Below are 26370 nucleotides of genomic sequence, written 5' to 3' on the forward strand. Positions count from 1 at the left end.
ATTCTTGTGAGGAGCTGCAACATTGCCAAACTCTCTTTGACTTTCTAGATAAATGTTGGAATTTCTCCACAGAACAGCTAAGTACACACACATATAAATACACATACACACACACACATATACATACACATATACATGCCGAAACAGAACTGAAGCACAATTGCCAGTATGTCTTTTATCAGGACTCTGTTCTGACTGAATCGGACAGAGTGTTGCATTGTCAGAAGTAGCTTTAATCCTTTATTTCCCTCCACACACCCTCAGGCCCACAACTCTGGGAATTTCCCATGATTCCATGGAGGATGATCTCTCAGCCTCTCAGACAACCCTTATTTCCCCGCGAGCTCAGTACAACATGTCTACAACTGATTACAACCGGACCCAGAGTTTTCCCAAACAAGACATTCTATTTCGAACTTAGATCATCCCAAAAATGCAACCCGACTTGGCCAGAGCCTCTGCACATTCTGCCCGAGCCCGATCCGCCCCATAAACTGTCAGTATGAGCCTGAGCCCGATTTAAACCCAGCACTTTATTAGTAAGTAGAGCATAAAAATCTGTTCAGAATGATGACACTGTTTATTAACATTGCAACACTGAAGAAGCATAGACCTATTATTTAAGAAAAATGTTTATTAAGGACAGATCTCCAAAAGATTAAAACACAAACAAATTAGACTACACGAATGATGTCTGAATGACTTTCCTCTAATATAATATAATATAAAATACTTTCTAAACAAACAAACTTTTTAATATAAGCTTATAGCCTCCATCCAGAAACACAAAAACAGCGATACAGCTATACAAACTGCACAATCATTAAACCAACATCATTAAACAACAATAATATAATTTACAATCACTTTCCTCTACTCTAAAATAACTAAATTGTATTAAGATATAAAAATATGAAATACTTTCTAAACAAGCAAATATTTTAATATTTAGCAAATATAGCCTACATCCAAAGCACACACAAAAAGCGGCAATGGGGCTATGCATTACACAATCATAAAACCAAAATAGACCAAAAACAGACAATAACATACTTTACAATGAGTTTTTCCAACTCCAATATAATTAACAAGGTTTGAGAATAAAAAGTACTTTTTATTATCTATCTATCTATCTACAAATTATTTTTTTTATTTTAAGCAGATGGCCTGTGAAAGTGTGAAAACACAAACTGCACAGGCCAGAACTGCATGATTATAACATTTGCAAACAGTTTGATTTGTCACTTTGCTATCTTGTGATTATCACACTGTAGCTTTATATATATAATAAAACTAGCATTAAAAAAAAAATGCCTACGCCACAGATCATTTTCTTGCGCCAGACCCAACTCGGCTTGAGCAAAGTGGGGGAAAATCTCAGCCAGACCGGGCCCAAGTTCAGGCTCGGACAGAGAATATAAACTCTAATTCTAATGCAGTGTTTTTTACATTTACTTTGACTTATTTTTAATTGCAGACAGTATAAACCCAAGATATTTCATGTTCCGCCAAACCTAAGCTGAACATCCTTGATCTCAAATCCGCTGCGTCAAGAATTGCTGAGTGGATTAACCTTTGGTTTAATTTTGTTAAACACTACAATACAGAGTTTTGTAGTTCACATTCACAAATCCCACATAAACTAAACTTTACTGTGCTAAACAGAAGCCATGAGTTAGCGATGTTCAGAAGCGGTGTTGAGTTCTTTTGGCTCAGAGGCATCTCGGATGGTTCTATCACACAGTGGATATGTGTATTGTGTTTAGATGAATCCGGAACAAATACAAAAAGTCCAAAAAGTACACTTTAATGATGCTGAATTAATGGGGAAAAGTACATTAAGACATTAGAACAACATACAGGTATACTGCCCTTAAAAGCACACCTTTTCCAGGGTCGTCCATGTATTTTTCAATAAAACAATGTAAAACCATATGCTGCACACATTACAAAAGCATGGCTGCAGAAGAGGAAGGTATAGTTCCTTATTTGACTTCAAAACATGTTTAGAAAGCTTCAGCTTTGACTCAACAGTGGTATTGTGCTGTTCTGCATCCAATAAAATAATAATATAATAATCTGGTATAATGTGGACATTAAGACCTTCCACATAGTAGACCAGGGTTCAATTGTTCAATTACCCATCCCAGCTATCACTCCATGCTACACCATTGAGAATCCTTCAAGATTCTCAACAAGATTCCCAGTGCTACACAGATCGGACTTATCGGTACCAATTTTAAAATAAGACTACCTTTATAAAGGGTTTATAAACGGTTTACAATCAGTTTATTAATGGTTAATAATTGGGTTGTAAATGCATAAAAAATAATTCATAATCAGTTATAACACATATGTAGAAAGGGCAACAATGACCTGTTGTTTGCCTAATAGTGAACCCACAGCCCTCTATATTGTTGCCCTTTCTACCTATGTGTTATAACTGATTATTCATTATTTTTAAGGCATTTACAACCTAATTAGTGACCATTATTAAACTAATTGTAAACCATTTATAAACACTTTATATGGTAGTCTTATTTTAAAGTGGTACCGACTTATCTACTAAATTTAACATGATTAATCATCACAAGATCTAATATCACTACAAAATATTGCACCAGACTCTCACAGCACATCCCACACAACTTGTGCAATCAGCTGACAGCACTCTGTGCTCATTGTCTTGTGAAAACCTCGGTCACAGACATGCAAGACCGCCATCCCTGCTCGACGCTGCAGCTCCGATCAAATCCCCGGCCGGACAAGCCAAAGCACGGCCGCATGCTTAAACCATCCATCATCATCCGCTGGAGTGGATTGAATGTGGCTGCAGTCTGGAGGGAGGAAAAGAAAAGTGGTGTGGAAGTCAAGCCGTGCTTAACGAGCGAGGGCATAGTTTTGGTCGCAGTCGTCTGTGCTTGTGGTCGAGCCGTTCATTTTTTATCAATCAAACATTGTAGTGGGTCTACGTCTATCACTCAGATTACGACACTCTTAAAAAGAGAGATCTTTAGGAAGAAAAAGTGGTTCTTTTATTACATCAATCATAGAATTATTTGTATTAAATATTATTTTCAAGGTGCAAAATCTGACATTTTAAGCATTATTATTTAGTTTTACCTTATTCTGCAGTAATACTTTATTTATTGTCCACTGTTTACATATTTACAGTTTACACTGCTAATTATATAACTTTTTGCACATTCTGTTTAGCCAACATCATTTGTCTTTTTAATATGCAAAGCAAATCTATCCATCCATCCATCCATCCATCCATCCATCTATCTGTGCTGTCCTCTGGTTCCCATTAAATGGCAAATCTATAATGAATATGGATAGATAGATAGATAGATAGATAGATAGATAGATAGATAGATAGATAGATAGATAGATAGATAGATAGATAGATAGATAGATAGATAGATAGATCCTAACAGCAACCGAGCTCAGAAGGTTTGGTGCAAGTTACCTGCAATGCTAACAGCTGGCCGTGGCAAGTTTGGAGTCACAATGCTAACAGACCCAGCAGCCAGGCCCAGCAAGTTTGGAGCCAGTTAACCGTGATGCTAACAGCTATGAAGGACAGAAACATCCCTGCTTACATCCTGCCAGTGTATTTTTATTTATTTATTTATTTATTGCATGGGAACTTTATACCTGCATTGCTTTTTCCAGTGCATTGCCAAAACCTTGTCACAAGTTATAGTACAGAAGATGGTAATTTGCTCTTATAGCCTACAACGTACACATTGGCTAGGCAAACAACCTTTATATAAAATATAATGGGATACCAAATGGAAGGTAGACCTTGTGGGCAAGACTACACACTGATTACTTATTATGCAAATAATAAGTTTAATTAGGTGGAGTTTAGTTCAATTTCTGTAGAGTTGGGTTCATTATATTCATTGTGGTTTATTTGGGTTAACACTGAAATATTCAACTCTGTCAAATAACTCCAGCACTGAACACCATTTAAATCTAAATTGCACTTTGGGAGCTGTTTCAACTCTCCAGTTGATTTTAATTTCTCCTATAACAATGTACAAAGCAAGAACAGTTCGGAGGCCTGTATTTCTGAGTTTAAGATGTTTGATTTTTGATAGGGTTAATGAATTTCTGCCATTTCTCTCTGGTCTAAGAGCCATTATTGAACTGAACATTCTGAATGGCTGGCTCGAATTCCAGCCTCAATAACTGGTGTTATTGCGCTCTTGATTGGATCTGGCCGGCGTGTTGTTTTACTTTTGATTCGCTGCGGCCTATGAGGTCATTTTGTAGTTAAGCTACAGCTGTATCAACAGCGCTGAAACTTTTTCCAGAGCTCCTTCCACACCCTATTACACAGAGCACAGTGCTGCTACTTACCAAAAAATAAATAAATAAAAAAACGAGAGAGAAAAGAAGCCCTGTCCTTCCAGAGAACTCCGAACTCCTGCAGGAACCTGCACTCTCAAATCAAAGGCCAGGGACAACATAGCTTGAGTGTTTGGATAGATAATGGAAAGGTGCAGAAGGTGTCTCCAAAACTGAGCAGCTGGAACAATCAGGAACGTGCCTGCAATGAGGAAACGTGTCACAGGGGTCAGTGGGAGATTCGAGGAGGCCTTCTACTGTGGAAAGAAGAAAAACTGAACTGTGCAGTAGCATGAAAAAGTTTGGCTACTTTTGGTTACCATTATTGTAGATAGATAGATAGATAGATAGATAGATAGATAGATAGATAGATAGATAGATAGATAGATAGATAGATAGATAGATAGATAGATAGATAGATAGTCTTTAAAGTATTTTGATGGGAGCCATGATGCTCCTGAATGCATCCCATCCAGGAGGGAAAAAAACGCTACCCGCCCACACTAAAAACGAATTGGCTAACTCACACACTCTTTGCAGAGAACAGGCCGGGATCAGAGAACAGGATCAGAATCCTCTCTGTTTGCATGTGCTTCATTATTATGCACACGAGAGGAACACCTTTTTCTCTCTCTCCACTCGTCCTCCAGACTCTGGTCCTTTGATTTTGTTATATCAAATCCAAAGTCAGTGCAGTGTTTTCCCCAAAAATTCTTACAGACAACTTTTACATAGATGCAGATTTCATTTTCCAGCAGGACTTGGCACACTGCCCACACTGCCAATCAGTTATATATAATTTTCTGAGACACTGATTTTTGTTTTTTCATTGGCTGTAAGCCATAATCATCAACAATTAAATAAATATTAGAAATAAATAAATAAATAAATAAATATTATCAACATATCAGTAGCATAAAATGGGTCTAAAAATTTAAAATAATATAATTTAACACATAATACACATAATAGATAGAAAAATGTTTTTAAATAGGTGTTTTTTACTCCATACATAATGTGGTTTGGATACGACTGTTGTCAGGAATGGTGAAGTTCAAGTTAAGGCCTGAAGGAACAAAAACAACTGAAAAGGAGAACTGCCAGATTGCTAGAAATGCAAATAATAAATACTGTTGTCTGATTGGTTGACCTTTATTTAACAGACTCTAGATTGGTAGAGCACTGTTCTACTGTGCAGTGGTACCTGCATTAAGATTATCTTGATGGGAATCTTGATTGTGGCATCACCACAAAATGTTAAGTCAGATGTTTTATGGACCGCAACGGACCAGACAAAGACACTAAGCCTACTTAAAAATCCACAATGGACCAACAAAATGTTTTTATCAGCTTTTATCATTATTCTTTGAATACTTTTGCAACCCTGAAACCTTTAGTAGAAAAAACTTTAACAGTTATAGAGTAGCATTCTGTATTTCTAATTTCTTTACATACACACGTCTCTTCTACAATACGCCTTTTATTTTCGTAACCATTTGGAAAGAACATGTTGTCACCTTTGTTTTTACGAGAGGACGTTGTAGAGCTTTGTGAAGTGGAAATATATGAGCCAGATGTCTATTAAAGCTGATACGGGGTTTCAGATTTCAGCAATTAAACTAAGGTTTCTTTAAATGTTCTTTCAGAACAACACAACCCGTTTTTTCCTAAAAGCACTTTCGTATGGAACACCCCTTAACCTTGGCCAAGTGAGATAAGACTTCATGATCAATTTACTTACTGTAATACCATGACTTTTGACATGTTCACTCAATAAGCATTCAACTAGCATTAGGTTTTAGGCTTTAGCCAGCTCTTTTTGCCAAGCATTAGCTTCCAAATCTCCTATATCACTTTTAAAATCAATTTTAATTTAGATGTGCAAATATAAATAAATTAAAAGACATTATTCAGATAGAGCTGAACCCGGGCAGCAGCACACCGACACTGTCTAGTTAGCTAAGGAGGAGCTTACAGCTTCTGTTTACAGCAGCTAGTTAGCATTAGCTATCTTGTGTACATAACTGTGAGTTTAAATAGGATCTCCGATTGATTCCGCGTTTTACCAAGACTTTAAATATACACTAGGGAAGCACGGTTTGACAAGGCAGCACAACTCGACAGAACACCGGTCACCGAGTGCTGTTAAGCAAAGTTTAAGGGTTAACTTTACCTAGCGCTCAGTGCTATATCTTTAACATCTATATTATCTTTAACTAAGGCTGTATCTCTGAAAACATTTTGTCCTTTAAGTTTTAGAGCTGTAAAACTGGCTGTGGGGAAGGGGGAGGAGGCAATTGCTTTGCAACTGCAGTGCTTTTAGCCAATCAGAGGTGATATGTTTACATATATGAATATTCATGAGCAAAAGCCAAAACCTGTCGTTCTTCAGAGACCACTAATTCAGGGATCTAAAGCAGGGCTAAATAGAAACACCGGAGACTTTTTTTCTCAACCAGCTCACATAGCATTCATTCATACTAGAGAACACAACTAGACATTTTAAAATGAATGAAAAAATAAAGGAATTAGACCTTTTTTAAATATAGTCTTCAGTATTATATATACAGTGTAAAAAATCATAAAAAGAAAGAAATCATACAACATTGAATGAGGTGAAGATGTGTCCGCACTCCGGACTGGTACTGTATTACTAAAAAAAAAATGATTTGAGCCACTTTTACATGCTTTTACATGCATGTAATGTAATCAAAGTGAATAAGGATTTTTGCATATCGTCCCTGTCCAATAAAAACAAACCCTTATCTCCATTTTTGTCGATTTTTAGTTTACTACATCAATTGAACAGACAAACTGTCCCTTACACTGTGCCAAAATTTCTTGATGAATGGACCAATAGAAACTCTTCAAAATGACCTGAAATAAACTCGTTTTACATTGACTTCCATTGAAAGTTCTCAAGGTTTTTCCTCTCTCCTGTAAAGTTGCTGTTTTAGTGATAAGTCGTTTTCATTGGATGGCGACGATATACAATATACTGTACAAAAAGGTGAGGTTACTGTAGGCTGTCAGTGCAAAGCATCCCAAATACTTAAAATAACTTGTATATTTGGCAATTTTGACCTTGTGCAACACTTTTTTTGTGTGTTAAGCAATCACTGAAGTTTTTTTGCGGAGTAAAAAAAAATCTTATACCACCATTGTATCACTTCTTGAACAATTTTAGAAAACAAAGGGTAGCAGACAGTGAAGTACCGCAAGGTCTCATTTCCCTGTCTAGTAGCAGTCTAGACCTTACGACGGAGGTTCTGAGCGGTGGTTGGGGAGGGTGAACGTGTGGTAAAGGGGTGTAATAACAATAACAACTGCTGAGAGCTCTATCAGAGGAGTGTGACATTCAGAGGTGGTCTGCAACCCTGTCATCTCCTACCTCACTTTTGCCTTTGCTAGTTTTACAATGCTTACAATGTGACCTGCCCATCCTAGCCCTGTTTCCCAGCCTCATCATAAACAGAGCAAAACAAGTACAAGTCCAAAAGTCACATATCGTCACATCCTGAGCAGCATATCTAGCCTACATCATACATCACAAACCATAAAGCTATTTTACTGCATGTCTGGACCACACTACAGGACTTTTTGAGACCCTTCACAGTTAAAAACATTTTTTCACATTTTTTTTTCTGGTCTTTAATCATTGTTAGTCATCAACCCCCACACATTACATCACATACAAACTCTTTAAGATCATACATGCTCAGCCATTGCCTCCCATCCTCAACTAAAAGTGCATTTTGTATTTAATAAACTTTATAGAAATACACATTAATATACTTTCCGTATTATGTATTGCTATAAAATGTATTTTTTTAAGCAATACACTTTAAATTATATGTTGTATTAATAGAAAAAATATATAGTGGCATTAAATACCGCTTAAAGTGCACTTTAGTGTAGTTTTTTTCCCCAGTAGCATTAAGGTGGACACAATATATGTATATCAAGACACAAAGTAGTACAATATACTTTTTCCAAGTGTAAAAATGGACTTGTTATGTTAATGTGTTGTATTTAAAAACAGCTTAATTACAACTGAAATATACTTGTTCCAAAATAGTACATTTAGTATGTATTTAAGTACATATTTTAATTTGAAAAAAGTTTTCCCTGTTAAGTATACTTTTAAAAAATATACTTTGCACACTTTTCTTTTAAAAGGTTATGGTTAAAATCACGGTTAGAAAGCTGAAAAGAAGGACTCCGCATTGCACCCCTTATAAATCATTAGTTTTTTGGATCAGCAATTTCTGTTAAATATATGATATAGCAGATGAACATAGTGATATTTGAGAAGTGAAATACAGTTTATAGGATTTACAGAAAGTGTGCAATAATTCTTTAATCATCATAATCATTTTAAAACTAAATGACAGAGGTGCATCAATTTGGGCCCCCAACAGAAATATTGCATTAATATTTAGTAGATCCCCCTTTTTCAAAAATAACAGCCTCTAAACTCTTCCTTTAGCTTTCAATGGAATCTGGTTTCTGGTTGAAGGTATTTCGGACCATTCTTCTTTGTAAAACATCTCCAGTTCAGTCAGGTTTGATGGTTTCTGAGCATGAACAGCTCGCTTTCAATAGGGTCGTTGTCTTGTTGAAGGATCCATCTCTAGCCTAACTTCAACTTTTTCACTGATTCTTGAACACAGTTTGCCGTGGTCATATTCTAGGTCTTCATCAATAGTGACAGGACACCGCTCACAGACTGGACTACGCTCAGTCCAGCAGTGACACTGAGGTGTTTAAAAACTCCAGCAGCACCGCTGTGTCTGATCTCTGACTCATACCAGCACAGGCCGGATTATCATGCATTCAGTGCCAGTCATTAGCAACACTGCCACATTTAGCCATTCTGAGAAGTTGACTCACGCTTTCTCACGCATGTTCTCTGTTATTCCAGCTGTTGTAATTTGCTGTTCATTAGAAGAACAGACAGATTACAACAGAATAAAACAGCAGCAGCAGCAGATATCAGTCTGACGAATGAAGATACTGTCTTACTTAAATACTGTGATAAACAGTTGGAACATTGGTTCTTTTTAATGTTCTTTTCTCTTTAAATGTATAACTTTGGTCATTGCAGCCAAAAGGTTCTGTTGCAATTTCATCCATATACAAGATTTGTTTCCTGAAATAATGGGGTTATTCCTATATGATCAGATGTTTCTGGAAACCGCACTCACTGAGGGCTTTGTATTCTGTATTTTTGTGTTTAATGTTTTGCCTGATTCTCTGTCCTGTGATCACAATTCTGTAAAGCTGATTTTTTTTACAACATCAGTTGTAAAAAGCACTATACAAATAAACTTAATTTGGTTTGATTTGATGATAACTATTTATAATACAGCCTGTGTTTTGGAGGGTAAGTTATGGTGTAACTTCTCTGGATGAATCAGTACATTCAAGATACTTACAGGCTCCTACAGTTACTTTAACTGTACGTATAAATTAACTACAACCAGGAACAAGAGTGTAACAACTAGGTAACTTTCTGAAACTTATCTTGTACTTTCCCAGCACTTATGGTTTAACTATGCTGTTCTCTATGAATCAGTAAATACAAAATACTCATGGGTTCCTACTCAAACTTAAATGTAGGTACAAATAAAGCACAGGAGATCCTGCAATTTCCCTAAAGTTGTGGTGCAATTTTCATATAAAATAATATATAATCATTTGGCCCTTTATTCATGGCAGTAATAAAGGCATCATTCCAGTCACACTCCAGGGAATTATTATTATTCGAATAATTTTAATATTAGAGTTTGAAAAAGAAGATGAGAAATTGATTTATGCTTTTAAAACTGTCGAGGGTGGAGCAGAGTAGGAAGAAAATGTATAGTTTGTAATGTCTAATGTCTAAGACTTAAATACAATAATAATATTTATATATGTATAATAACACAATCAGAAATGCTGAGATTTTAAAGAAAATGTATTCATGAATACACAGAAACCACAAGGTTTTATATTAATGGTTAATAAACCCACACATTATCTGATTTTTGCCATTCTTACTCTGTAAGTACACAGTATTTACTCTGTAAGTAACAACAGAAACAACAGGGAGCGTTGGGCTGTATTATGTAGTGTACAGTGTTTTACTATTCTTACTCTGTAAGTACTCAGTACTTACCCTCTAAAACGCGGACTGTATTATAAAGCATTACCGATTGATTTCCTGGAAACTTCTGATGCCAAATTTCGCTGAAGGTTTGGTTCTGATTAATCCCTTTTAAAGGACATGTTCGTGCAGGTATCACTGCACAGTAAAGCATTGCATCACCACTATATAGCCTTTTTTTTAAATAAAATGGGCGTTTTCATTTCCCTTTCACGCAGTCAAACAGGCAGTTCTTTTATTTCTTTTATTTTATTAACTTTGACAATACAGTGGCACACAAAATGTTTATGCAATTGTAAATTTTTAGACAGTATGCAGTGTTACATTTACTTTGATTTTTTATTTCAGTTCTGCATTTCAGGTCTACAAATTGTTTGAAAGTTTGTAGTGCTGTCAGACTTTCTCAGATTTAAACACTGCCCCTGATGTAGCTGATGTAGGATTACCGGGTAGCCAGCACACTCAAAGGAAAGTGCCAGATCCTTAACTCTGATATATCAGCTAACAGACACCTGTACTATCTACCCACTTAAAGACCAAGAGCAGTTGAATCCTATTGAACTCCAGTAGTTCTGCCTAAATGACCTGCGATACAAACAAGCAATCCTTGGGCTTTAGGCGACTTAGTCTGCTGGACCATATTCCTCATATATTCTCCTTTAGGGCCTTTCTAATTAATATATCTTGTGGTTTTGCATTGTCTTGTTGAAAATGCATAAGCATCCTGGAAAATATCTCTTTTTATCTATTTGGTCTAGTTAAAACGGAGTGTGAAAACAGTATTCGCACTCGGGTGCATATCAAAACAGCCGGACCAAGACTTCTCTTGGTCTGGTCCCAATTGAACTCTGGAGCGGTTCACTTGTGGTGAATATGTGATTCGGTCTCGATTCGACCAAGCTATCAAATATACTCCTTTTATTATGCTGATAAGGTGCAGTTTAGTCTGATATATTAGCCAGATAACGCTAACTACCACAGCTATGAACAAACGCTGTCTCTGCTGCTCCATGCTGTTTACATGCGTGGCCTGTGCTGCATTCACTGCTTGCAGCCAGGTGACTCAACACGTTTATTACATGTACATCTGCACTGCATGTCCTCTGTTTACTTTACATGTGACTATATTTACTTTCTTGCTCCCATGCCAAAAAGCTCTGACCAATTAGAGGAGACAGTGTGTGGTTTATCGTGTGGTTTATTGGTGCGTATTTTGGAGTGTTTAGGTTTATGCCTGTGTGAAACCAAACCAAACAGAGGGAGAAACTGAAGCTCCAAATAAATGAACTCATCAACTGATCCAGACCATAGAAACCAATTAAAGGTGTGAAAACACCCTAATACTGATTTGTCTTACCAAAATATTCCAGATTATAGTGTTTGACAAGGTTATAGTGCCCCAACACGTTATGCACTAAAATTCCTCCTGATTTCTTGAATTGTTTAACCCTTGTGTGGTGTTTTAATTTTTCATCAAATGATACTAAAAAAATATTTTTTCTAACTCAAACTCATTGGCATTGGCTCATTTTTTGTGAAAAACATATATCAAAACACATTTTCAATAAACACACACTGTACACCCCCCCCCCCCCCCCCCCCCTCCACACACACACACATTTATATTACATACAGTATGTTTGGCCAAGGGCTAATAAACATTGCTTCATTTGTAAATTTGAAACTAAACAAATTTTCTACTCATGTCTTGAGTTTAATTCATTTTCTTTTACATTAAAAAAAAAAACTAATAAAAAAAGAGTAGCACTTTTTGAAAGAAATGTAACATAAGAAAGGTAAAGGGCAAATATTAACCATGTAAGCTGTTTATATTGCTTGCAATTTAGATGAAGCGAGCATGTGTAAAACATTTTAATGTAAAATTGCTTAATTTTGCTGAATTAAATACAAGTAACAAAGTAGACGAGTAACAAAAATATGAACACCACACAAGGGTTAATAAGATTAAACATGTGCATTATCTCCCACATTTGTTCACAACCTAAAGATTCTCTGCTCATCTTTACTTCTGTTTGTGAATAATGCCTCTTTATCTGTTTGTGCTTTGATCTACATTGTAAAATGTAAAATACTGTTGTTATTGTCGGCTCTGTTGTTTTGGATATATTGTATTGATACTCCCCTCCTCACCTTTTCATTAATCTCCTCCACCTTCTTTAGATCCTTTGTCCTCTGCAGGACACACAACGCACCACCTGGCCCCCCCATCCCAGACGGTTTCGCCCCGCCGTGTTTGGAGTCTTTTCACTCGCTGCATTCATCAGTCTTCACATTGCCATCCATAGTGCGGCACGTAATCCTGCATGTGTGTGTGTGTGTGTGTGTGTGTGTGTGCACATGCACAGCAGGCGAGAGATGGGTTACATCAGGTGGACACATGAAAGCCCCTGTTGAGGGCCGACTGCACTCCGCATTATCTGATGACCCCTGAGACTGACCCCTGACTCTGCACTCTCGCTCTGAGGGCTGTAGGAGTTGAGGTTGATTAAATGCAGGAAAGAAGAGTGTTTGTGTGTCTTTGTCATTGTGCACAATGTGACTATTTAGTGAACCTGCATTTATAAACAGTGAAGAAAGAAAAACAAACACAAGCACTTGAAAACTATTTAGAACTGTTTATTTCAGCTGTACCTGTAAACAAACTCTATAACACCAGAATACCGTATTTTTCGGTCTATAAAGCACTCCAGATTATAAGGCGCACCATTAATGAACGTCCATGTTTCCCCTCTAATAGGGAAGCTGGGGAAAGCGACTAAATAAACAAAACTGTAATTCTTAAAAAAAAAACATTTTCTTTCAAAGGCAAACAAGTGCTAGATGTTAATCTCTCCTGAAAACAGTAAGCTTAGATTTCCAATATTTTGTCTAAGGGTGAGTTTTCAGTGAAGTTTCTCCAGCACTAAGGCTTGGTGCAGCAGCATTAGCATTAGCCACTAACCGTTGCACTAATGGGATGTAAATGCCGCCAGATAGTGCCATACTGAGTGAGTCTGAGTGTTCTAATAACACACTTAGCTTGTTTTAACATGGCAAACACACAGATTACAGTCCAATGTACTCGCCTCTGAATGGCAAAAAAGCTAGCACTGCGGTTAGCAGTTAATGCTAATGCTGCTACACCCAGCCTTAGTGCTGGAGAAACTTGCACTTCAGTGGAGTGGCTTTACTGCTCCTTAATACCTGACTGGTAGAAATCATTTATTAGATGGATTATAGGATTATAAGATGCAGTATCAATTTTTGGGAAAATTAAAGGATTTTAAGTGCGCCTTATTGTCTGAAAAATACAGTTTATATATCTAGGTATATATACACTCAATTAAAGGCATTTCCAAGAGCCTTTTTTAAGGTGTAGAAAACAGTACGGAGTTCATAGTTAATATTTACAGAGTTCTCTCTGTTTCTGTGTCTTTTTCTAGTTATTATGATGATGAAAGTGCGAATATGCTGTGTGTAAATGCTAAAGTAGAGAGTAACAGCAGTATCTCCATCCAGTGTTTTAGCACTGCTTTACTACAGACTGAAACTTTGTAAATTGACATTTAAAAACAAATCTATTTTATAGCACAGTTTCTGGTTTATTTCCATTGTCAATTAACTGTTTGCTAAAAATCATTCTTCTTTTTTAAAGAATATGTGTTTTTATTTCATTTTGTTTTTCGTTAAAGGCTCTGGCACTTTGTACACTGGATTTACTGACTGGACCTTAAAAGTTTAAATGGCAAAAATAAAGGGGAAAAATTTGGGTTTTTTAAACCACGTTTCACCGGTAGTTTATATAACTATACCTATACTATCTATCTACAAGCTATCTACAGTATCTTTCTGTCTGTCCTGTTTGTCTGTCTGTCTGTCTGTCTGTCTAGCAGGATCTACAGGCCCTGTAAGCAGAATTGTAGAGGAAGCCCAGAAAGGTGTTTGGTCTCTGTAGATTCCAATGGTCGCACGCATGACCTGCCCTTGCAAAGCTTGTTTCACCCTCTGCTGCCCCACCTCACTGCACTTCCTTCCCTACTCCTCTCCCCTGGCGGTCTGCTCACACTCATCCATCCCTCTCTCCCTTCATCCACATCCTTCCTTTATTCCCCTCTCTATCACTCCCCCGTTCCTCCCTCATCCTCCTTAAAGCTCCGCAGCAATCTGCATGACTGCTCCGAGACCGCGCTTCATTTCCCTGCATTAAAACCTGCGCTCAAACATCTGCGGGTGTTTTAACCTCACTGACTCATTAAAGGACGAGGGAACCTTAGAAAAACAGCTACTCCTTTAAAACTGGTCAAACTGGACATAGGCGGCACCTAACCGTTATTCTGCACAACAGCCAGCAGTTCATTAATGAAAGCAGATTAAATCATTAGAAAGAAAAGCATCAGCACTTTGAAATAATGCAGCCTCTGTGTTAAAACAGAAGTGTTAAAAGGAGCACATTGACCCCAATGGGTTATTCTTTAACACATCTGTGTGTTCAGTTAAAGACAACACATACTGTGTTACCTCTGACACTTCCAGCATGTTCTCCTAGTTAACACAGGCAGTGTGTCGAGACATTTAACACTAAGACGCCAAAGATACACTGTGTTGTGTCCTAATACACAAAAATCTTATTAGAAAAAAAGTGCTAAAAGGTACATTCTTAAACAGCAATTGCAATACAAATTTAAATAATTTATATGTACAATAATTCTGTGATTAAGCTCATAAAAAAAAACAATTTAAATTGATTTGCTTTGAAATTATTCTATGAACCACGGACAACATTTCTCCCAAATTCCAAATAAAAATATTGTCATTTATAGAATTTATTTGCAAAAAATGAGAAATGGCTGAAATAGCACAAAAAAAAGATGCAGAGCTTTCAGACCTCAAATAATGCAAAGAATACAAGTTCATATTCATAAAGTTCAGAGTTCAAGAGTTCAGAAATCAATATTTGCTGGAAGAACCCTGTTTTTTTAATCATCCAACAGTCTTACACACTGCTTTTGGATAACTTTATGCCACTCAGCTTGGTTTGATGGCTTGTAATCATCCATCTTCCTCTTGATTAAATTCCAGAGGTTTTCAATTTGTTAAAATCAAAAAAGAAACTCATCATTTTTAAGTGGTCTCTTTTTTTTTTTTCAAGAGCTGTATATGTTTATTAGTACAGTCATACAAAAAGTCCAGTTCCACTTAAAAGATCAATTGTTATGTAGATAATGTAATAAAATAAAATGCAAAATAAAGAATAAAGTAGATAACAAAGATAAATAAACACAATATACATAATATAAATAAAAACACTGTTTTAAAATGAAGTATTAAAATGTTTTACTCAGCATTTACATCTGTATTATATAAATCAAGATAAAGATTAGCAGAGCTCCCAATTCAATTTGACTAATATCCCTAATATTCCTAATATCCTTAATATACCCCCACCTGAGGGCAGAGCATCAGGTACACCCCTTTAAATCTGACACCAGCCTCACAGTAAACGCAGTAAACGTCTGTCAGCGTCTGCTCCTCAAGCCAAAGTGGACGAGGCACAGGCGGCTGCCATATGGTTCCAGGTCAAAACAACAGATTTTGCCTTTGCCCCCTTCCGGGTGCTCAAAGATTAAATATCAGCAGCGCTGATGGTGCCCCTCCATCCCACCCATATGTCTATTGTTCTTATCTCCGTATTTCCCTCAAACTAGACAGCGCCATGTCGGCTGTTGGTAGACGCAGACGTCTCTTCTTTATGAAGAAACACATGTTTGAAGACCAGACCTAAAACAATCGATAGGAGTCTGGGGTTTTCTCTCGCGCTGAAACACTTCGTGGGCTGGTGTCGTGTTACGGAGCAGATGATCTGAGCTGCTTAAGAAAACATCATTTTCTCCAGAACAGTACTAATATGGAGGAGAGAGAGAGATGCAGGTTGGAGGGTGTTTTGTTAAGGACTCCTGAGTGCTGCTCTGTAAATAACGGCCTAATCTCCAGGAAATCACGCATCTCATCTCCTCCTAACCATCCTACTCTATCCTGGTGGTTTCAGCCCCTCCTCGTCTACATGGAATCTCTCTTTCTCTTTTTCTCCTCTGTTTTTTTTTCTTTTTTTCTTTCTAGATCTCACTCTTCATCTCTCTAATTATATCTAAGCAGTCTCTATGTGTCTATCTATCAATCTATCTATCTGTCTGTCTGTCTTTCCTGTTTCTACCTCTATACCCCCTCTCTTTCTCTCTCCCTCTCTGTGTGTCAATCTATCTTCTCCCTTTCTCTCTTTCCCTCTTTCCCTCTGCTTCACCATTCCTCTTCCTCTTTCTTTTTCTTTGTCTCTTGACTTCTATCTATCTATCTATCTATCTATCTATCTATCTATCTATCTATCTATCTATCTATCTATCTATCTATCTATCTATCTATCTATCTATCTATCTCTTCCTGTATCAAAACCTCTCTCTCTCGATCTCTCTCTCTCTGCATCTCTCTAGTATATCTTTCCTGTTTGTACCTCTATTTCCTCCCCCTGCCTCTCTCTCTCTATCTCTCTGTCTGTATTTTTGTCTACCTAACTATCTTCTCCCTGTCTCTCTTTCCCTCTGCCTCACCATTCTTTCTTTCTTTCTTTCTTTCTTTCCAACCCTCTCTCTCTTTCCATATCTCTTTATGTCTGCTCCCTTCTATCTACCCTTTTATCATCTATCTATCTATCTATCTATCTATCTATCTATCTATCTATCTATCTATCTATCTATCTATCTATCTATCTATCTATCTATCTGTCTGTCTGTCTGTCTGTCTGTCTGTCTGTCTGTCTGTCTGCCTGTGTCACTAACTCACTTCCTGTGTCAAAACCTCTCTCTCCCAATCTCTCTAACCACATCTAAACATCCTCTCTCTCCCTCACTCTCACTCTTTCTATCTTTCCCTCTTTCTTTTGCTACCTCTTTCTGTGATTCTTTCTCTTTAATCATCTCTCACTTTCCGTGTCTAAGTCTCTTTCTCTTTTTATCTCTCAGAATCCCTCTCCTTTTCTCACTATAATGCACTGTATTTTTTTGTTAATTTAAAAAAATATTGGGACACGACAAAATTACTAGTTTTGTAGCATTGCTGTAAGGATTTGATTGAATTCTGCAACAAGTACTCACACTTCATCCATCTAAAAAAAGTTTTAATTGGAGCTCCATCAGTTCCTCTGCTCTACAGCTCAATGCTAGCTAGAACGTCTTCTTCAATTGACAAAACTTTTCTTCAGGGATTAGAAAAGCTGTGTTTTACTTTTATTCACATCTGTGTCAGCAATTGGTGCAACTTAAAAAAAGTAGAAGAAGTGTCCATGTATCTCTCCATCTCTCTCTCTCTCTTTTTCTCCAGTTTCTGTCTGAACAGGACAAATCCGGGATGTGTTCAGGATGAAACCCAACACTGAGAAAACACACGCATAGCAATCAGCACGAAGATACACAAACACACACACACACACACACACACACACACACACACATTAGAGCATGGGAACGGCTGCGTCTGCCCCCGCTGCAATAATACGGGACCTCCATTGCACCACTAGAGAGAACGGCGCGCTAATAACCAATGTGCCAATGATTTACGTCTCAGAGGCTTAGCTTAGATAAACCTACTAAACAGAGTAGTGAACGATGGATAAACTTCTTCCAGAATGGGTTCCTCGCTCTGCCTGCCAAACAAACCTCCAGGCAGAGAGGTCACAGGCCTGCTGGAGTAAAGACCCTGCCCCACAGCGTAAACACAGACGGCTAACGGAACAGAAATCTGGGCTTTAGAGGAGAAGAGGAAGAGGATGTGAGGTGATAATGGCTGAGGATTGGGAGGTGTGCATGGGGCCACCTCTGCTTCATAACCTGCCTGCTCTCAGCAACATGTGGCAAAGCCCACGCTTAAGCCACTAATGGATGATTAGTGAGGGATAGAGATCAGCCTTCTTGACTCCAGGCGTCTCTGTTTAATCTCTCAGTAATGGGGACCTAAAGACTGGAGTGACAATACTACCGCCAATAATACCCCCCCTTAAACCCCAACCCCAACTATAAATAGTAAAAAAACCTAATAAATGTAGGTTTCAATTTTCAATTAATTACAGGCTCCAATTTCCAGGTAAATTAACATAAAACCAATACTTAGTTTACTCTTTTACTTTAGTAAGTATTTAATTTGTGCTTTCCATTTTTTGTATTTTTAATTAAAGAATCCATGCCATGAAAAGCTAGTGGTGGAAGGTAACAAAATAAATGTAATAAGATGTGATAAGAATAAGAGTTTCCATTTGTTTTTGTTTTTTTACTTTACTCAAAAATTTACTTTTTTACTTCATTACATTATGAGAAATGTAAAAAAAACTTTTGGCTAATTTTTTGCATAAAATGTAACATATCACAACTGTTTTTGTTTTTTTTTAACCTGTCAGTGAAATATATGGATTATTTAGATGCAATACAGTAAAAAAAAACCTAATTATTAAAACAGCAAGTGTTAATTGGCTTAAACTGAAAAACTAATTTTAGTTTTTAAGTGAAACTTTACTTTATTATTATAGTTAATCAAAGCCAATTGTTTGTACCTAATTGAAATTGTTTGTATTTAGTGTTTTGTGTTTATGATCACTTTAATAAATATCAGTGCCAGACTAAATAATAATTAATAACAGTCTATTAAAAGATGGTGAATCAAGAGTATCAAGAGTATGTTTTTACTTAAATTTAGATGATACAAGTCTTGTGAAAAGAAGAAGAAGAAGAAAAAGAATATAAAGATGAAGATAAAGATGAAAAAGAATAGGACATAAAAGTCATAAAACTTAAGTATATTTAAAGGTCAATACTTTGTACCTCTACTCAAGTGGAGTTCTAAAGGGAGGACGTATACTTTTACTCGAGTAATATTTTATCTTGGGTATCTTTACTTTTACTCAAATATACATGGTTTGTTTACTTCATTCACCGGATGGAAATCCAACTTTTTCTGATTTATTCAAATAAAACAATCTGCTCACATGTAAGCAGAGAAAAAATGCATTGCAGAAGATCAATACTTGAGGGGTATTTATACTAATAGTCTAGGTGCAAAAGATCAATAGCTAGGTGAAACGGAATGCCCCAGTGTTGTGTGATCCAATGAGTATTGTAGTCCTGAGTGAGAAAATGCTGGGAAATGGAGTCTCTGTGTCCTTCAGAGTCCAGAGCAGGCAGACTGACAGCGTCAGGACTGACAATTACTATAGTAAGCAACTGAACATGTTATAGTGGTCTGTAGACATAAACATACTTTTCATTTTATTAGAATCACCAGTGACCACTTTATAATCTCTGATTAGGAATACATTACAGATTCACTTTATAGATTCTATTAAAGAATGAACGCTGATCAATTTTTGACCACAGGATCAGGAAGGTCGGGCAACTACGTTAGTAACGTTTTCAATATAGCGGCCATTAACCCATCATATTAGAACAGGTGTGTCCTTATAAATACATGGGCGTGACCCATAATTAAAGAAGAGTCAGGTTCTCGTGAGACAAATGTGTTTGGTTTTTTTGTATGTGACCTGAAGAAAAGGAACAGCCCAGGCCTTCTTGTTTTTTGTTTTGCTTCTTCTCATTTTCACGGTCATAAAGTAACATTATCAAAGGATAGGAGATCATCTGCTCATTCATTCGAACAGTGGAAATGATCTGACTTCAAACAGAGCACATTTTACCCAGAGCAGGCGTGGATAATTTGATGCTCTGAATGCAAACACTTTTTCAGCGCTTTCGGGCATCCAGTTCTGAACGGGTCACATGGCAATGAAGCACATGACTTCTGAAGAAAGCATATATAGGATATAAATATAACTCTTCTGGTTTGGACTTGGCATGTAAGTGAAAAAAGGGGAAGGGTTGAGTCTGGTTGTTTTCCCTACTTTTGAGAGGGGAAACGATCATATTTAGTTCCACTTTTCACGCACATCTTTTGTTGCATATCATATAGCATTATTGCATATCCTCATTCTCTACTGCACTTGTTTTTTAAGTTATAGAATGTTTTATATTTATTGTATGTCTCTTACTTAGTTGCGTAGTTCTTGCTTATCATAATATGGATTAAATGGATTTGATGGTGTGTGTGTGTGTGTGTGTGCATGTGCTGTTGCAGAGTCTGGTAGTGGAGGCTCTGTGTGTTGAGGAGTCTGACTGCCTGGTGGAAGAAAAAGCTGTTGCAGAGTCTGGTAGTGGAGGCTCTGTGTGTTGAGTAGTCTGACTGCCTGGTGGAAGAAGCTGTTGCGAAGTCTGGTAGTGGAGGCTCTGTGAGTTGAGGAGTCTGGTAGTGGAGGCTCTGCTCTGTGAGTTGAGGAGTCTGGTAGTGGAGACTCTGTGAGTTGAGAAGTCTGACTGCCTGGTGGAAGATGCTGTTGCAGAGTCTGGTAGTGGAGGCTCTGATGCTCAAATTGAAAAGTCTGTGTGAAGAATGGGTTGGGTCGTCCACAATGCTGGTGGTTTTGCAGATGCAGCGTGTGGTGTATATGCATGTTGGACATCTCTTAATGAGGCACAGCTGTTAACTGAAACCCTGAATTCCAGATGACTCTACCTCATAAAGCTGCCATGGTGTGCCTACTCTGAAGAATCTAAAATATAAAACATATTTTGGTTTATTTAGTAAATAATTCTGTATGTTTTTCTTCCATATGTTTGAATGACTTTAGTATTAATTCACAATGCAGAACATTTTAAAATAATGAAAAAACTCTTTTGACTGGTACTGTAGGATGAGAACTGCAAACCTGCGTACTTAAACAGAGCATGAGAAAACCATATGCTGGCCCTAAAATGAGTTCCCCAGAGTGCACAAACTATACTAAAAGTAGGCCTGTCCATTCTGGACTCTCAGTCTTTTAAAGGGGAATTCCACTGGTTTTGATCCATTTCTGCATAATTGAAGGTTGAGATGTGCGTAAAATTAGTCAGAGTGGTTTACTGGGGAAATGCTCTATTTTGGAGAAACGCCCCGGTAATGATTGTTCAATGGAACAATAATGGTATATGGAAACAAACGTTTTAAGGGGTACATCACTGGAAACATATTACACAAAAGGGTTACAAATACACTCCCTGACGCTGTAAAAAAAAAAGTTTTAAAATAAACTTTTATTTTGAAAGTGTGCTGAAATCTGCACCCCTGCCACGAAAAGCACCCTCTCCCAGAAGCGCCATTTCTAAGTAAAGTAAAGCAATTATCTCTGCTTTTCAGCGGATCAAGAAGACGTGAGAGAGGGTGCTTTTACTGGCGGGGGTGCTGAATTCGGCACAACATGAGCTTTACACTTGAGGTCAGTGATGAGAGAAATGCATCGCAACATTAACAATATACTGCAAAAAAAAAAAAAAAAAATATATATATATATATATATATATATATATATATATATATTTCTGGGTATTGTCTTTTTCTGCTAACAGACTTAGAGGTTTTGAGTTAACTTACGATTCTATTAAATTTTATTAACAAAAATCTCTTTGAAGTTACATTCTTTTAATAAAAGGACACCATTGTAAGAAAACACAGGACACAGGACCCAACGCTAATAATTTTTTTTTAAAGAGTGGGGAAAATATAATATATAAATAACAAAATAATAATAATAATAATAATAATAATAATAATAATAATAATAATAATAATAATAATAACCAAATCTCTTGTCATATATTTTTTTTAATATTAGCTGGTAACTGATCAGCTTTTTTGTCATATGTATATAATTCAGACATTGCATGTATATTTTTTTCTAACAACAGTAAATGTAATGTGGAGTAACAAAAATATATATTTTTTTGCAATTAAGTGTTCCACAAATGTTGATTAGATTAAGTGTCCACAAATGGTAATTATAGGGTTCACTATAAGTCACTATAGGGTGGGCTTTGATTCATTTTAGCAAATTTGCCCCTCTCCAATGTCAAACCCGCTCCTACGCCTTTGGTTACGACCCCTGGTTTAATCTGATAGAATAAAGCATTTAAAGCCAGACCTATCCTTTTAGAGCAAAGCCACTGAATTAGATAGAAATTGTGGAAATATTGATGGAATTCCCCTTTATTAATGAGAGAATCTGGGTTGTTTCCGTGTAGGCAGAAAAGAAAGTGCAAATTTAGAAAATATTTTTAGGTAAGCACAAAAAGCAGAAATGGGCCGTCTGAGGTTTTAAATCCACACACTAGTCGTGCGCCCCTTCGTCGTCGCCGTCGTCTCACTTAGTGTGTACAAATGTCCTCGCAGCGTGGGGGGCGCCATGGCAGCAAATGCAAAAGCCACATAAAACATTGAATATGTGTCAATAGATAGAGGAAACATCGAGGTGGAAACCAGACTGTGGCAGACCAGGCTTTCGTGTATGGTCTCACCACTTTGAAGGTGCCAGCTTCTGCGGAACTTCCAACAGGCCAAAGCCTATGTACATTACAGAAAATGGGAGGAGCAAGATTAAAGCGTAGTTTTTTTTTTGTACGAGTTTCCTGTGGAGAGCACCCACCATATACAGAGCCTTCCTAAGGCTATAAACGGAGGGCGACCAAAACAGCTGCCAGATGTGGTGGCGTCCCATGAGCCCCGTCACATTCTCACAGACAATGCTGTGCCTGTGAGACGCACCGACAGGAAGTGAGGTCAGGGTTCCCGACCCCCTCCTCCAACCAGAGCCCAGAGCAGGAGAGCAGCTGGGGGTTTATATCAGAAGCAATCCAAGGCAACCCCGCATTGTTGGGTCTCACGTATCACGTCACCTCAGCTGAAAGATTTACAAGAATCACGACTCAAATCACGAGCACACCTCCCACACCTTAGCATTAGGTAAAGGGAATTTCCAACAGTTAGTCAAGATTTATGCATAGTTTAAGTGGCTGGCTGGAAATAAAGTCATTTAAAATGGGGATGTGAGGAATGATCTGTTCTGGAGAAAGATGCTAACTGAGAACAGTTAACAGTGGTGGTGAATGGAACCTGGAAGTACACCTTATGTGTAGTAAACAGTAAATTATGGAAAACTCAAATACCTGCGAATATAGTTTTTAAACATATGATCTGTGAACTTAAGAGACTGAGAACTTTGAAACAAAAAAAAAATACAAAAAAACATACCCCTGGTATCTATTAAAATTGTAATTATGTAATAATGTACATTTTTTTTGTTATTAGGTTTAGTTAACAAAAAGTATTTTAAAAAGCTGGAAATAAGTCTGGAAAATTTTAAAGCTTTAAAAGTTAAATCACAAAAATGTATTAAATTATATATGCATTGTCACTGTCACTGTCAGATATGTTATTGTTGTAAAAGTGCTTGTATTTTGTTTTATTCTTTATGATAAAATCTCTATTTTTTCAAAAACATATTCATGGTAGAGAGATACTAAATGCTACTACTTTACAAAAATTATGTTTATTGTTCTGGCAAATGTATATAAAAGAGAAAAAAACAGAAACAAATGACTAATTACTTTATGAACAGTTTAGTTTAAGTTTGCTTAAATACTACTGACACATATACAGAAATATGTTTGAAATATATTTGAATTTGAAAAGGGGTGATGTATTGAATGATCTGTTCTGGAGAAAGATGCTAATTGAGAATTGTTAGCAAGAGAAGGAAACCAGATGACTAACAAAATATGAATTAATATGGATTAGGATTAGGATACACTTTCAGATATGCTATTTTTGTGAAAGTGCTTGTATTATGTTATATTATTTATGATAATCTCTTTTTCTACATGAACATGTTTATTGTACTACTAAGTGTACAAAAAAGAGAAAAAAGGAGAAGCGTATTACTCTTATGCACATAAAGATTTAGTTTGCTTGAGTGTAACTGTAGAAAGAAAACTTTAAAGGGGCACCAAACCCCTGCTTTTAGTTTAGCTTTTGAGTAGTTTGGGAGGTTGCACTGGGTGATGTATGGGTTTAGGGGCAGGACATAAAATTACATCACAAGGGGGCGGTATTATTAATTGATTGATTTGCATATTGCGACATTTCTGCAATGTACATGGACATATCATCCTCATCTATAGCACACAGTTAAACTTGTGAGGGCACTGCAGAGGCAGAAATTATTAATTATTATTAATATTTTATAACTTAAATAAATGTATTAATTTTTTTTTTATTTTAATTAAAAAATATATATGGTTTAGGGTTTAGTGGCTCTTTAAAAAGTCAAAGGTTTTTCCCCATCAATCCATTTCATACCAAACCACTCAGAATGACAATGTAATTGTCTCATTTAAAATACGCAGAAATGTTGACAAATCAGTAAAATTCCCTTTTAATCTCAAGTGTGGTGAACTTAAGCAAGCAGTGAGTGTGATTACCATATTAAAGAAAAGTTCAGCAATGAGTCAAAGCGAGGCTGACAGCATGTCATTCACCCTGGAGCATGTGTCTGCCTTGTGTTAACGGAGCCTCGTCATCACTCGTGCGATTGGATTTTTACCGTAGGGCTCAATTCACACAGGGCTCAATTTTTTTTTTTCATGACAAGGCACGATGCAACACAACCCCAATAACAAACAAGCCCGGGCCGCCCGAGTAGAGAAAAAAGAAAAGAATAAGGATTACAGCAATTATACTAAGACGCCTAAGTGATTGCTCAGAACACAAAAACACAGGCGCAAATATAGAAACTCACAAAGACATACACACATACACACACACACTAGAAAATCACACACACCTAGATGAAAGAACTAGAAGACAGAAAGTGAGACAGAAAGTGAGACAGAGGGAGAGACGGAGAGAGGGAGGATCATTTCTTATTCTTTATGTCTGCAGCTTAATGCACCAAATGAGGTGCCTAACCTTCCGTCTTCTTAATCGCTGGTTCTACCCCAAACAAACAGTCATAATCTAAACAGGTCGAGGAAAGGGTCAAAAAGGTCACGGCAAGCTGTGAAGCCAAATCTGTTTTTACTTAACCCTCCTGTTAGGTTGTGGATCAAATTGACTCATTTATTTTTTAAGTAAAAAAAAATCCTTAATTTTTAGGCTAGGCTTAAAGAACGTAAAGAATATGCAAACTGAAAAATAACTCATCATTTAATGTGATTAAATTATGCATGCACATATATGTTTCTATTAGATATATATGATGTTTCAGTCAGTTCTGGCCCAGTACTGACAAAAAAAAAAACAAGAATTGTGAATCATTATTTGCAAAGGGTGATTTTTTTAATGACGCAAAATATTGATTATATGTATATGAATTGATCTAAAAATACTAATAAAGTTTTATTTCATCATTAAACATGGTTAAACACAATTTGACCTCATCATTAGATTGTGAGTGTGAAATCATATAGGTAAGGCAAGTTTATATATATCGCAACTTTCATACACAATAGTCATTCAAAGTGCTTTACAAATAAAAAAAAAACACAAAGAGAAGTCAAATTACAAAAACATGTAACAATCAAAATGAAAATAAAAGAATAAAATAAGAATAAAGCATGGATAAAACATGATTAAAACAAGACAAGTGAAAATAATTGTAATTTAAGAAAAAAATAGTTTAAGAACAATATTTAAAGAAAACGAAAAAAGAAAAGAAAATACACAACATTATGTAGTTCATTGTAGAGAAACATACTAGAAATAAAGCCATTTTATTTACTATCCAAACCACCTGTTCACCTACAGCAATGCTCCAGAATCTGATAGAAAGCTTTCCCTGGGCAGTAGAAACAGTTACTCCAACAAATGCAGTAAAAACGTTTTTTAAGTAAAGAACAATAAATGAGTAGGTGTCCCAACACTTTTGTCCATGTGCTTTTTTTCTTACAGTGCCATGAAACTAAATA

The sequence above is a fragment of the Astyanax mexicanus genome, chromosome 3, assembly GCF_023375975.1.
Source record: "Astyanax mexicanus isolate ESR-SI-001 chromosome 3, AstMex3_surface, whole genome shotgun sequence".
In the NCBI taxonomy this organism is placed as follows: Eukaryota; Metazoa; Chordata; class Actinopteri; order Characiformes; family Acestrorhamphidae; genus Astyanax; species Astyanax mexicanus.